We start from the raw sequence: 12713 nt of genomic DNA, 5'->3' as shown, positions 1-12713 counted from the left end.
AACGGCGTCAATGTAAGGAGACCTTAAGAAGTCTGGGACTGTTCACCTTAAAAAAAGAGATATCCAATGGAGGGGAAAGATAGAGGTCTATGAGAGCGTGAATGCAGTCGAGAAGGTGAACACAGAATTGTTATTTTCCCTTTTGCATAACATAGAAATCAGAGTCAGCCGCTAAAATTAATAGGCAGAAAGTTTAAAAGACGCACAAATACATACTTCCTTATGCAAAAAAAAATCAGTTTATCGAACTCACTATCAAGGGATTTTGTGAAGGTGAGAAGCAAAACTGGATTTAAAAAACAGTATTTGATATATTCATGAAGGCTAGCTCCATCAATGGCTACTAGACAACATATTCCAAGATGCAACCCCATGCCCTGGGTGACTCAAAACCTTTGTGAGCCAGAATCTAGGATTGGGTCATAGGGGATAGATCACTAGATAATTTCCCTCTTCTGTTCGTTAGCTTGGAGGCATCTAAAACTGGTCAATGTCAGAAGACAAGATACTGTGCTATATGGACTGATTGTGTTTTTATGAGGATAGGCAGAAGGCTCTAGTACTGGGGATTATGTGAAAGGCATAAGAGAAACATTAGAGGGAGAATCTGGAGAAAAATTGAAAGAAGTACATCTCCCATGGTGTGCTCAGATTGAGAAATCACCCTGTTTTTTAGCATATACATAGGATGCAAAACCAAAAGACTGTTCATAAATAGCATAGCAATTCAGAACCTTGACCAAAACATATTATTTATGTATAGGGAGGCAGCGTGAACTTGAGGACACTGCAATGGACAAGTTGTCAAGAGACCTAGAATATATTCCTAGCTCTGTGAAGGAGTTTTGCCTTTCCCCCCTACATGTCTCCCAGGCCCAGCTGGGCTCTTGGCATCTAAAGCAACATAACATGTTTTGCAAACGAAACGTCTGCTCTCTTGGAGGCAAGCCACAGGGGAGCTGTGTTGCTTGAACTAGGTGTTTTCCAAGAGTTCATGTTCAAGGACTGGGAGGAACGATGTGGTTTTTCTAGAGATAGAGGTGCTGAGCTAGTTGTATTATAGCTGATTGCTTTTCTCATAATAATGTGTTCTCACTTGGTTATAAAAGCTATGAGAATAATAAACTCAGGGCCTTCAGTCTTCAGAACTGCTGGTCCCCTGCTGTCTTTATGTTTGTCTTTGTGTCTCAATCCCTCGCGGTACCTCGCCTCTGGGACCTGTGTGAAAAAGAAATACTACAGCTCTGCCATTGATCTTCTGGGCAACCATGTGCAAGACACTTAACCTCTCTTTGCCTCATATCATCCTGAAATTTATGGGTGTGAAGCACCATATAAGAGTTAAATACTGCCACTGTATAGTCTAAATATCCATTAGTTTGTCTATAACCCTTTGTTGACCTGCTATCCAAATTAACTAAAATCGGTGAGAGTTCTCAGTGTTCAAGGACTGTAAAGTAGAACTGAAAATGATGTGTTTAAACTCTTCATGATAAATATTGATAAAAAGAAGTGATGAGAAAATATTAGAATTTTAGGGGGGTTAATTCAGATCAGAAGCCCAAAGAATGGATGTTTCTATGGTAGTCTGAATGTTTTATGTCCAGCAATCTGAGCATGGAATCTCTTCACAACAGACTTTCTTGCAAACATTTTGGTTTCTTTTCATTTGTAGTTCAAGTAGAAATAAAAAGAGAATAGCCTTTTTCACAGTATTTTGTTACTTCTGCTTCATCTAGAAACAGATGCAGTCATTGCAAATGCACTGGTCTGGTTTGAGTTTGGGTAGCTGACCTTGTTTGTCCACCACTAACAATAATATGCCTTTTATATTTTAAAACTTATTGAATGAGTTTAAACCAAACCCAGATTTTCCTCAGCTTCTCCCATTGTGCTTAAACTTGTATATTGAGACTTCTTTGATAACAATTCAAATAGAATTGAACACAGGGAATTTTTGGGAAGTCTGCCAGAATGGATATTTAGATCATATATCATGAATTTTAAGCAGATTGATGTATGCATTTCTAGATGAAAGGCTTTACTCAGGATCTTAGAAACATAAGTAGTAGAAAAAGAAAGACTTGAGATAATCCAATTTCCAGTAGAGATAAAAGGTACCATAGGGGTTGAAAGACTAGTTTCCATCAAATGTGCTATTGCAATCATTCTTTAACTTGTTCTTGTAAAGGAACACTTAGGCTGTTCCCTGGAGAAACAGACCTTTTATGGCAACCAATTTTTCACAGCTTGCTTGTATACTTCCTGTTTCAAAGTCAACACAAGAGACAAAATAATTGTATATATTTTGTATGATATACTCCACCGTGGTTTTCTTATCCACTTTATAGTGGAATTCAAACAGGCATAACATTTTAACTAGGACAAGCCTGTGTATATAATTCTCTGAACATAAGCCATGTTGTGGTTAGGCAATATATAACTCTTAATGGGGACATACTTAATTAGAACAGTTGTATTAGGATAACTCCCAAGAGACTGATTTAGTTTGACTATGAGGGTCAGTGCCTTAATGTGGACACTAATAACTTAGATTCTGTTTAACAGTGATGCATACATTCTATGCTAAGAGGTTACATTGGCTGTGTTTACACTACAATGCATTTTCAAAAGGATGGCTTTCAAAAACACATGTTGAAAGACTGCCTTTTGAAAAGGAGTGTCCACACAGGTAAACAGGGATGGAAGGTCTGAGCTTCCCTTTCGAAAGGCCCCACTGCTCCTTCAAAAGAGAATGTACCCATACCCCAGGGCACCCTTTGGAAAGTACAGGACCAGGAAACGCCACGGGCAGGGTTGCATGGTGGCCAAGCCCGGCCAGGGCCATCACCAGCCATCCCTTTAAAGGGACCCTCCCCAGGAGCCTCGTCCTGTTCACACTGAGGGTCAGCTACCTGTCCCTAGGCAGGCAGAGAGAGGGGGAGCAGAAGAAACACCCTGGGCCACTCCATGGACCCCACGCAGTGCCCCCACCCACTCGTCAAGGATGCTGGCTGCAGTCTTGCAATGCCTTTGGGTGACCGCCTCCTGGAAGCAATGCTTTTGCTCAGTCCCCTGGGACATCCACGCTTGTGGGACCAGCTGGTGCTGAAGGACTGGGGTGATGACCAGTGGCTGAAGAACTTCTGGATGACCACAGGAACATTCCTGGAGCTGTGCCACCAACTAGCCCCAGCGCTCCAGCACTGCAACACCTGCATGAGGCCAGCACTCCCCCTACTGAAAAGGGTGGCCATCACCCTCTGGAAACTGGTCACCCTGAACAGCCACTGATCCATTGGCCACCAGTCGGGGGTGGGCAGGGTCACCATTGGGGCCACCTTGAATGAGGTAAGCCATGCTCGGATAACACTCCCACCACAGGCAAGGGGAGTAGGAAGGGGATCCCCCACAAGGTGCACCATTGGGAACTGGGCAAGACTGGCCCCTGACATGGATGGGGAGGGGATGGGGACAGAGTGACCACAGTGGCAGGGGGAAGGCGCCCTGGGGAGGAATGTCCTGTAAGTGATGGGGACAGAGACAGGGACAGGGCAGTGAGGACAGGGACAGTCAGTCAGTCAGTTCCCTGATCCACATTCATGAGAGCATTCTTCCCTAACACCTGAAGGTCATCCAGGCCATTAGCAAGGTCCTTCTGTGACAGCTGAACCATGTTGGGGACCTCAATGACACCATCCGGAGATTGGTCGAGTTTGGCTTCCTCAACTGCTTCGAGGCACTGGATGGCACACACATTGCCATCTGGGCCTCAGAGCACTGCAGCAGGGCCTATGTAAACTGCAACGGTTACCACTCAGTGGTGCTGCAGGTGCTCATTGATGCCAAGGGCCGGTTCGTGGACACATGCATAGGCTGATCCATCCTCACCCATGATGCCTGGGTGTTCCAGAACTTGGGCTGGGCTGCCAGATAGCTGAGGGACCTACATCCCCTGGTGGGAGCTTCCCGGTGGAGAGACCACAATGGCCCCAACATGGCCTACCCCATGAGACCCTATATGGGTCACACTCCACTGACACAGGATCTTTTTAATGAGTGGCGCAACTGGTCCTGGAAGACTGTGTAGCCAGACAAAAGTCTCCCCCTTACAAGGCAGCTTGCTCGCTGCCCCACCCCCGAGGTGCCTCACAAGCACACAGGGCACGGAAACAGCTGCTGACAGCACAGTCTTTGATGTCTCTCATTGAGGGCCAGATGTGCTAGCTCATCATGACCCTGAGAAACAGAAAGTAAAGGTAAAAGGCTAACAGGCCAAACTGTCAACAAGGCTGGGGGGACCTCAGGAAATCAGCCCAGCTGGCATTGATTGATTTGATGCACCGACACAGCCATCCCAGAAGAGGAAATCTCCACCCCAACAAAAGAATGTCCTGTACTTCCAAATTGCTTATCTCCTGTCTTACAAGTGCAAATTAAGTAAGAATTGCCCTTGTAAAAACTGGAGTCACGAAAGACAGACCAGTACGATCTGGCGCCATAGACAAGAAAGAGAATACGTCACCTAAATGGGGGTATAAAGGTGGGCCCAGCAGAACTCTAACTCTGAGTGCATTTCCACCAACTACCTGCTGGTTGGGTCAGGTGATTGCCTCCCGAGGTCCACAACTGGGGACGCCCAACCTCGTATTCGTCTTTCCGCGGAATTTAGTGACCGATCGGGCTTGGCTACGCTGGTATCGAGAGACGCAAGGAGGGTAAGATATACCCATGCTAGGTCTCCTTTCTTTTTGTACACAGCTAAAGAATTAGAGCTCTGTAACTAGATGTCGTTGCATCAAGGTATCATTGTGTTAGATGGTAACAGATATCTTTGTGTTGGATTGTAACGTAACTTGTTAACACCTGTACTTTGCTAGCATATAAGAAGTAGACAATAGCCTTTTGTAACCACACACTTATAACTGTATCTTAAATAAACTTGTAACTAGTTAAGATCTAAGCCTGACTTCTGTGACTCTCTGTCACTGCAACACAGCCGGCACAATAAAAAGAACTTTAACCGTTTGGTTACCACAGCCTGGCCATAGGTGAGAGTGCTAGGAGCTCCCTGCTCCAGCAGTAAAAAACTGGGTTGTTTAGGACCCAGTGGAATACCTCACTGCACATTACCCGGCCACCGGCTAACAGACTGTCAAGAGGGCATTCAGCCACTGAAGGGGCACTTCCAACATCCCTTCACAAGGCTGGAGGTGGGTCTTCCCAGTGTCCCAGTGGTGGTCGGGGCATGCTGCACCCTGAACAATCTTGTGGAGACCAATCACAAGCCCTTTGTGCAGGGGTGGGCCGCTGAGGCTGGGTGTGGCTACGAGCAACTGCCCACCTCCCCATGCCACCAGGCCCAGTGGGGTGAGGTGTAGGTAAGGGAGGCCCTGTACAAGCCCTTCACCCAGGAGCCACACTGACCTCCCCACACACACACACACCTCATCACCACCCCCATGCGCACGTACACACACACACACATACACACACATACACATCACCACCACCACTCCCACACATATACAGGGACATGGGGTAAGTATGAATAAACCTTTTACTGAGCACATAACAATGGTCTGTGAGTCTTCATAACCATTCAAACTATTTGCAGGAGGGTTATGAGACCTATGAACAGGGGGATGGGGGGAAGTATGTACAGGGGTTTTTGGGGGAACTATGTATAGGATTGGTGTAGGCCAGGGTGAGTGGACACCAATGTCCTGGGGGGAATGGGAGTTGGGGTGGGGGGCTTTACCCCTCGATGGGGGTTGAGCAATGGGATATCAGTCACCTGTTTCCATCCCTACCCCCTCACTCGGTTCCAGGGCAACCAGCATGTGTGACACCTACCTGAGGGTCCCTCCAGGAATTTGGGTGAGGCAGAGGTGGAGGGGGCATGGCTGGATGGCCTGGATACGATGTCAATGATGAGGGCCCCCTTGCTTGAGCCCTTGTCATCACTGATGGAGTCTAGGTGTTGGACTGTCTGTGGATGCCTGGTGCTGGCTACTAGTCCTGGGCAGTCCTCACCCTTTGTCTCTGGTTCTGGCTCCATCTCCATCTCTGGCTTGGCTGTGTCTAGGACAATGGCTGGGGATCACACCTCCCTGCGCCCAAGAAGGTCAGGGCAGGTAGTGGGAGCTGCCCCCAACCGTCCGGCCACATCCCAGGCCTTGCAGTACCCCTGCCATAATTCTTTCACTTTTGACCTCACCTGGTCTGGGGTGCAGGTGGGGTGGCCCTGGCTGGTGAAGCGCTTAGAGGGGCACTAAAATGGTTTAGCATTGTGCCACTAGATACCGATTTGGTGCAGAACTTTCTCATCCTCCCACATGGACAGGGCATCCTGGAGCTGGGCCTCCATCCAGGAGGGGACCTGGTGCTTCAGGGCCTGGCTCGCCTCCTGGGAGGGCTCCCCACTGTGCTTGGGTGGCCCCTAGTGTGGGCAAGGGTTTGGGTGGCTGGTTATGGGGCCAGGGAGTGTGGTGGACTGCCTGGGATATTGCAGCTGGAGGAGTGCTGGACATCAGAGTGGGCTCTTTGCTGCCATCACAATCTCAGCTTCCTGCCTGAAGGTTTGTGGGAGCCTGCATCTTTAAACACACATGGATGCAGTAGCCATAGAGCTTCGCTTGAACTGTGAATGGTGCCATCACCTGCCAGTTGATTGGTGCCATAGACTCCTTCTTTTGAAAGAACCATCTGTGGAGCATCTACACTTGCTCTCTTTCAAAAGAGTCTTTCAAAAGGGAGCGATCTTCCCACTGCAGGAATGGAGGACTAACTTCAATGGAATGGCCCCATTCTTTGGAGGTTAATTTCCAAAGACTGTGGTTTGTGTGTAGATGCTCTGCAGGGGATTTTGAAAGATGGGTTTCTTTCAAAGTTACTTTCACATATACTTCTTAGTGTAGATGCAGCCATAGTGTTCCACCAAGTGTTAAATGTGCAAAATTCTAAATTCTGATTTTATACTCATGAATGCAGGTAAAAAGGGAAAGATGAAATGCCATGAATACCATTTTTATTCTTGTGCTCTTTTTATTTTATTTTACTTTTTATTCCCCTCCCTATTTTTTATCCAGGAATTTACTTCCATAAAAATTGCAACTTGAATAGCCATAGACATTTATGTCAGATTGTCTGAGTGTCTATATTCCTATGAATATGAGTCATTCCACCTTGATCTGATTTTGTGTGACATTCAAAAAGTATAAGGTTTTGCCTTCTGTCAAAAATCCTTGAGAAAATGTTATTAAATTTATTTACAACAACCTTGTGAGATAAGAAGTAATGATTCCTGAAAATTATTTTTGTGCTGCCCTGCGTGAATCAAACAACTGTTCCTGTGAGGTGAATGAATCAGGGGCTGTACATCCCTTGTGTTGACTTCTGGCTTGGAGAACAAAGCATCTCTGAGTAAGTCATTTGGCCTTGTTTACTATGGGAAATCGTCTCACCGTCTGAAGGACTGAAACACACTTCAGATCATATTATATATGTTTCCTTTGCTGAAACTGATTCTTGAGCTGAGATATTAATAAGATTTAGTGACAGAGAGATAGCCATGTCAGTCTGCATTCTATCAAAACAAAAAAGGAGTCACCTAGAACTTTAAAAACTAACAAAATAATTAGGTGATGAGCTTTCATGGGACACATCATAGCCATACTAGAACAGACTCAATACATAAAGCACAGAGGTCCAAAAATTGTTATCAAGGTTGAAAAATCAGGAAAATTGTTATCAAGGTTGGCAAATCAGAAAGGCAGAGGGATGGTGTGGAGGAGCGGGGTAGGGAAGTTCAGAGTGAGATACAACATCAAAGTATGTAAAAGAGCCCTTATAATGGGTCAGGTAATTGCTGTCCCTGTTCAAACCACATGGTAATGTGTTGAATTTGAATATGAAAGTGAATATTTTTTGTTAGCCTTTAAAGTGCTACATGATTGCTTTTTTGTTTTGATGGTAAGATTTAGTCAGCTAGGAGGACATAATAGGAATTAGGCACACCTCTGAAGATCTGGGAACCAGGGAATAGGAAATAACTGCCGGCCTAATCTTCAACCTTTTTCATTTCAGTTCATATCTATAAATCCCTCTCTTTTGTTCAGCCTTCCCAAGTTCTCCAGCCACAGCATAATCTGAGTTAGAAGTCTATCCCCTTGTATAAAATATGTAAACTATTGCATTTTGGTCTGTTTCTTATGTGTACCTAGGATTTGACCCGAGAAATATATAGGTCTTCTTATTGTTCTAGACCTTTCTTTGTGAGGGCAGCCCAGGAAAAATTAAGAAAATAATCTTATCTGCCTGATTTGCCATTACAATTTAAGCAATATTTTATAAAAGAGATATAGAATAATGTTTAAAATGTCCACTATTTTAATATGGTAAGAACATATAGGAACAACCATATTGGGTCAGACCAAAGATCCAGCTAGCTCAGTATCCTATCTTCAAACAATGATGAATACCAGATGCCCCAGAGGGAATGAACAGAGCAGGCAGTCATGGATTGATCCCCCTTCTGTTATCTATTTCTAGCTTCTGACAAACAGAGGCTATGGATGCCATTCCTACCTATCCTGGCTAATATCCATTGATGGACATAACCTCCATGAATTTATCTTGTTCTTTTTAAGCTTCATTAAAAACCTGATCACAGTGTCCTCTGGAAGGAGTTCCATAGGCCTATTGTGCACAACATGAAGAAAAACTTCCTTTTCATACTTTTAGACCTGCTACTCATTTATTTGATTTGTTGACTCCCCCCTCGCCCCTGCCAAGGTCTTATGTTATGGGAACAAATAAATATCTTTGTCATTCACTTTTTTCCACACTCATCATGATTTTATAGACCTCTATCATATCCCTGCTTTGTCTCCCCTTTTCTAAACTGAGGCGTCCCAGTCTTTTAGTGTCTCCATATGGCAGCCTTTCCAAACCCTAATAATTTTTGTTGCCCTTTCTGAACCATTTCCAATGCTAGTCTATCCTTTTTAAGATGAAGTGACCACGTCTGCATGCAGTATTGAAGCTGTGGGCCTACCGTGGATTTATATTTTTCAACTAATTTGCCCTGTACTGATGTTAGACTTTCTGGTCTGTAATTGCCGGGATCACCTCTAGAGACCTTTTTAAATATTGGTGACAAATTAGCTATCTTCTAGTCATTAGGTGCAGAAGCTGATTTATAGGGTAAGTTACAAATCACAGGAAGTAAGGATTGGTATAAATCCAGGCTGATTTTGTATTGATAAATATGATTTATTAGGATTAAAAACTAGTTATGCATTTAACTTCACATTATGGACATTGAGTTCTACAGTGTAACAATGTTCTGCAAGAATTATCATTATCTATCAAAGATCAGGTTTGATCAACTGAAGAGGATCTTTGCCTACCTTCTGAACTTAATTCTCCCTAAGGGTAAACAATAGGATGAATTCCTCCGTACCACAGTGTGCCATGATACTTAGATTCATGTGAGTAAGCTTTGATTGTGAACCTGACAATAGCCTCCATGGTCAGAGTCAGAGGACTCACTATTTAGACTGTGACTGCACATTTAGGTGTGACAGTATTCACCAATGAATAAAGCAATGGACTAGAATTAAGGAGACCTAGACTGTATTCCAGCTGGTCATTGAGCGACTGGGTGACCTTGGGCAGGTCACTTCAGCTCTCTGTGCCTCAGATACCTTATCTGTAATATTGGGACAGTATTGACCTCCTTAATAAGATGCTTTGAGGCCTACTGATAAATGCACTTTATTATTATTATTATCATTATTACTATTATTATTATCATTATTACTTTATTGCTTTATATTATCCTAATGTTCTAATTTAAAAGGGGGAGTTCATTTTATATCAGTATAATGATAAACATTATGCAATTTACAAAGCAAATGGAAATTGGCAAGGTGATTTTCCCCCTGCTAAACTCTCTGTTCTATAGGCAGTATTCAGAGACCAATCTTTTCCCTAGTGTGAAAAGATTTCCAAGGTTTGGGTACTTAGGAGTCAATTGTTATTCTTTTTCCACAAAATTTGGCAATTTTTAACCCAACACAGATGCAGACGGACCACAGAGAAAGTAAAATAGTAACAGAGAGGGAGCCGTGCTAGTCTATACACTATCAAAACAAAAAGCAGTCAAGTAACAGTTTAAAGATGAGCAAAATGATTTATTAGGTGAGCTTTCGTGGGACAGACCCACTTCTTGGTCTGAAGAAGTGGGTCTGTTCCACGAAAGCTCACCTAATAAATTATTTTGCTTGTCTTTAAAGTGCTACTTGACTGCTTTTTGTTTTGATACAGAAAGTAAAAGTTTGCCAGTTCATAACGGATTTGCAGCCAGAGGCAGACACATAGGATTCAGAATCTCACACAGTATTTACAAATTGTACAGACATTCCCAGGGGGCCTAATTCTGCTTTCATTTACACCAGAGTAATATTAGTGGGATTACTCGCAATTTCCTTGTGTTTAAAGGAGGGTTAGACTCACTAGCTGATGTACTTAATAAGATATTAATATATCATTTTAGTCACTGCAGGTTGGTTATGGTTTTCTAATTCAGTTATAACTTTTTCAATATCACTTTGTGTCTTCTTTTCTTTTTGTTGAGGGATACCTAAATATGCTTCCTCGTAACATAATTATGAGTTCTTTATATAGGGTAATTTTTTTAATTATTACATCCTTACTTGTTATTTTGATAATTGTTTTTTTTCAATAAATTTGCTGTAATAATTTTTGTCTTCTGTCAAGAACTGTGCAATTCCTATTGGCCAGTCCCCTTTAAATATTTTTATTATTCTGAAATGCTATAAAGATTTTGTGTTAGGTAAAACAGATTTGTCGGTAGAATTCATACTGTGGATCACAACTCTGTAGGACAATCTTGAAGCTGAAGTTGGGTTCATAGTATTAAGTATAATACTTTACACTAAATAAAAAAACAGGTAATGGCATAGTTACCATATGCTTCTTTGCCATTTCAACAAAGCCCTTAGCAGCCAATTATGGGAGAATTAAAGAAGAAGTAGAAGAAGTGTCTTCACTAAAATTCACTTTTATGCAAAATGTTTTATTGTATAAATTAAACTTTTCCAAGGCAACCAGAGAAGAAATACACAAAGGCCGTTTCTACGTATGCGGTCCGAAATATGCTAATGAGTCATGGATGCAAATTTCCCATGCCTCATTAGCATAAGCTCATGTGATTCTGGTCCGTAAGACATTCTTCCAGACTACAAAAAGCCATTGAGAAGTGCAGTCACCGGGGGGGGGGGTCTTCCAGAAGTCCTTCTTCTGGAGGCCCCTTCTTCCTGAAAATTTTTGGAAAGAAGGGGCTTCCAGAAGGACTTCCTTCCGAAACTGCGCTCCCCCGAGGGCCGCGCTTCTAAATGGCATTTTGGAGTCTGGAAGAACATCTTCTGGACTCCAAATCACGCAATCTTATTCTAATGAGGTGCAGGGAATTTGCATCCATGCCTCATTAGCATATTTTGGGCCATTTATTATCATGCCACTTTCAAAGAAAATAGTATGTGTAGAAATGGCCAAAAAGAATATTGCTCAGTTTCAGCTTGTGAGATGATTTGGCCTGCCAACCTGGGTTGCAATAGAGACAGTTGTCCCTGGTACCCTTTTGAAGTGCTGCTGCCCTGCTCCGCACAGAGCAGAGAACGGAGGGAGGCAGAACCACATTTCAAGGGATGCTGAGGGCTTACTACCCTAATCCCCACTCCTTCTTCCCTTGGCCTCACCCCTTTGCGGGGCATGGAGCTGGGCCCACCTCTCACATTGCCCCAGGGCCTGCAGTGGCTGTTGGCCCTGCTGGAGATGACATAAAAACAAATATCACAGGGCTTTCTTTCTTTCTTCCTTTCTTTCTTTCTTTCTTTCTTTCTTCCTTTCAACTTGTACATTGAGTCTCCAGGACCATCATAGACTACTTGTTGCAGAGCACATGTAAGATCTAATATATATATATATATATATATATATATATATATAAGAAGATATAATTATAATTATATTAGATCTTATATCTATATCTATATCTATATCTATATCTATATCTATAAAAGAAGATCTAATATATATATATAAAAGAAAAAGTGGCAGAGAGTTGGAGGATATTATAGGTGAGGTTCCTGGATATGCATGGTCTACTCATATAGAAGGACAATGGCTGTCCTGTGCATATAAGAGCTAATCCAGGCTGCTCTAGCTATACAAAGAAATGCACAAGTACAAAGGGAAAAAAGAAGGGGCCAGGAAGAGGCTGGGGATTTGGCCTAGAAGCTGACATTTCAAGGTTAATTTGAATAAAAATGATCTAGGCCAGTCATGTTACATATTAGACTACAGATAACAGTTAGCCATGTGTCCCATGGTCTTAAAGGGGCAAGAGTCTGTCACTATTATAAAAATATCAGTTACCTTTATTACAGTAGACTTTATGTTGGATGTTGCTGATGACATTTCTGCTTTATGGTTTTGTATTTTTAACCCCCTTATGTCCCTATTTAAGCTGAGTATTTGTGCCAGTAGATACAAAATTCATTTTTCCTTTTAAAGATAGGGCAGAAAAGGTACAGGTCTAATGCAATTTGGTCTAAATTATGTAATTTATGTAATTTAACCATATATTGTACATGGCTTGAGCATGAGCTTTCGTGAGCACAGAC

This window comes from Carettochelys insculpta, chromosome 3, assembly GCF_033958435.1.
Source record: "Carettochelys insculpta isolate YL-2023 chromosome 3, ASM3395843v1, whole genome shotgun sequence".
Lineage (NCBI taxonomy): Eukaryota > Metazoa > Chordata > Testudines > Carettochelyidae > Carettochelys > Carettochelys insculpta.
This window is presented reverse-complemented; position numbering follows the sequence as displayed.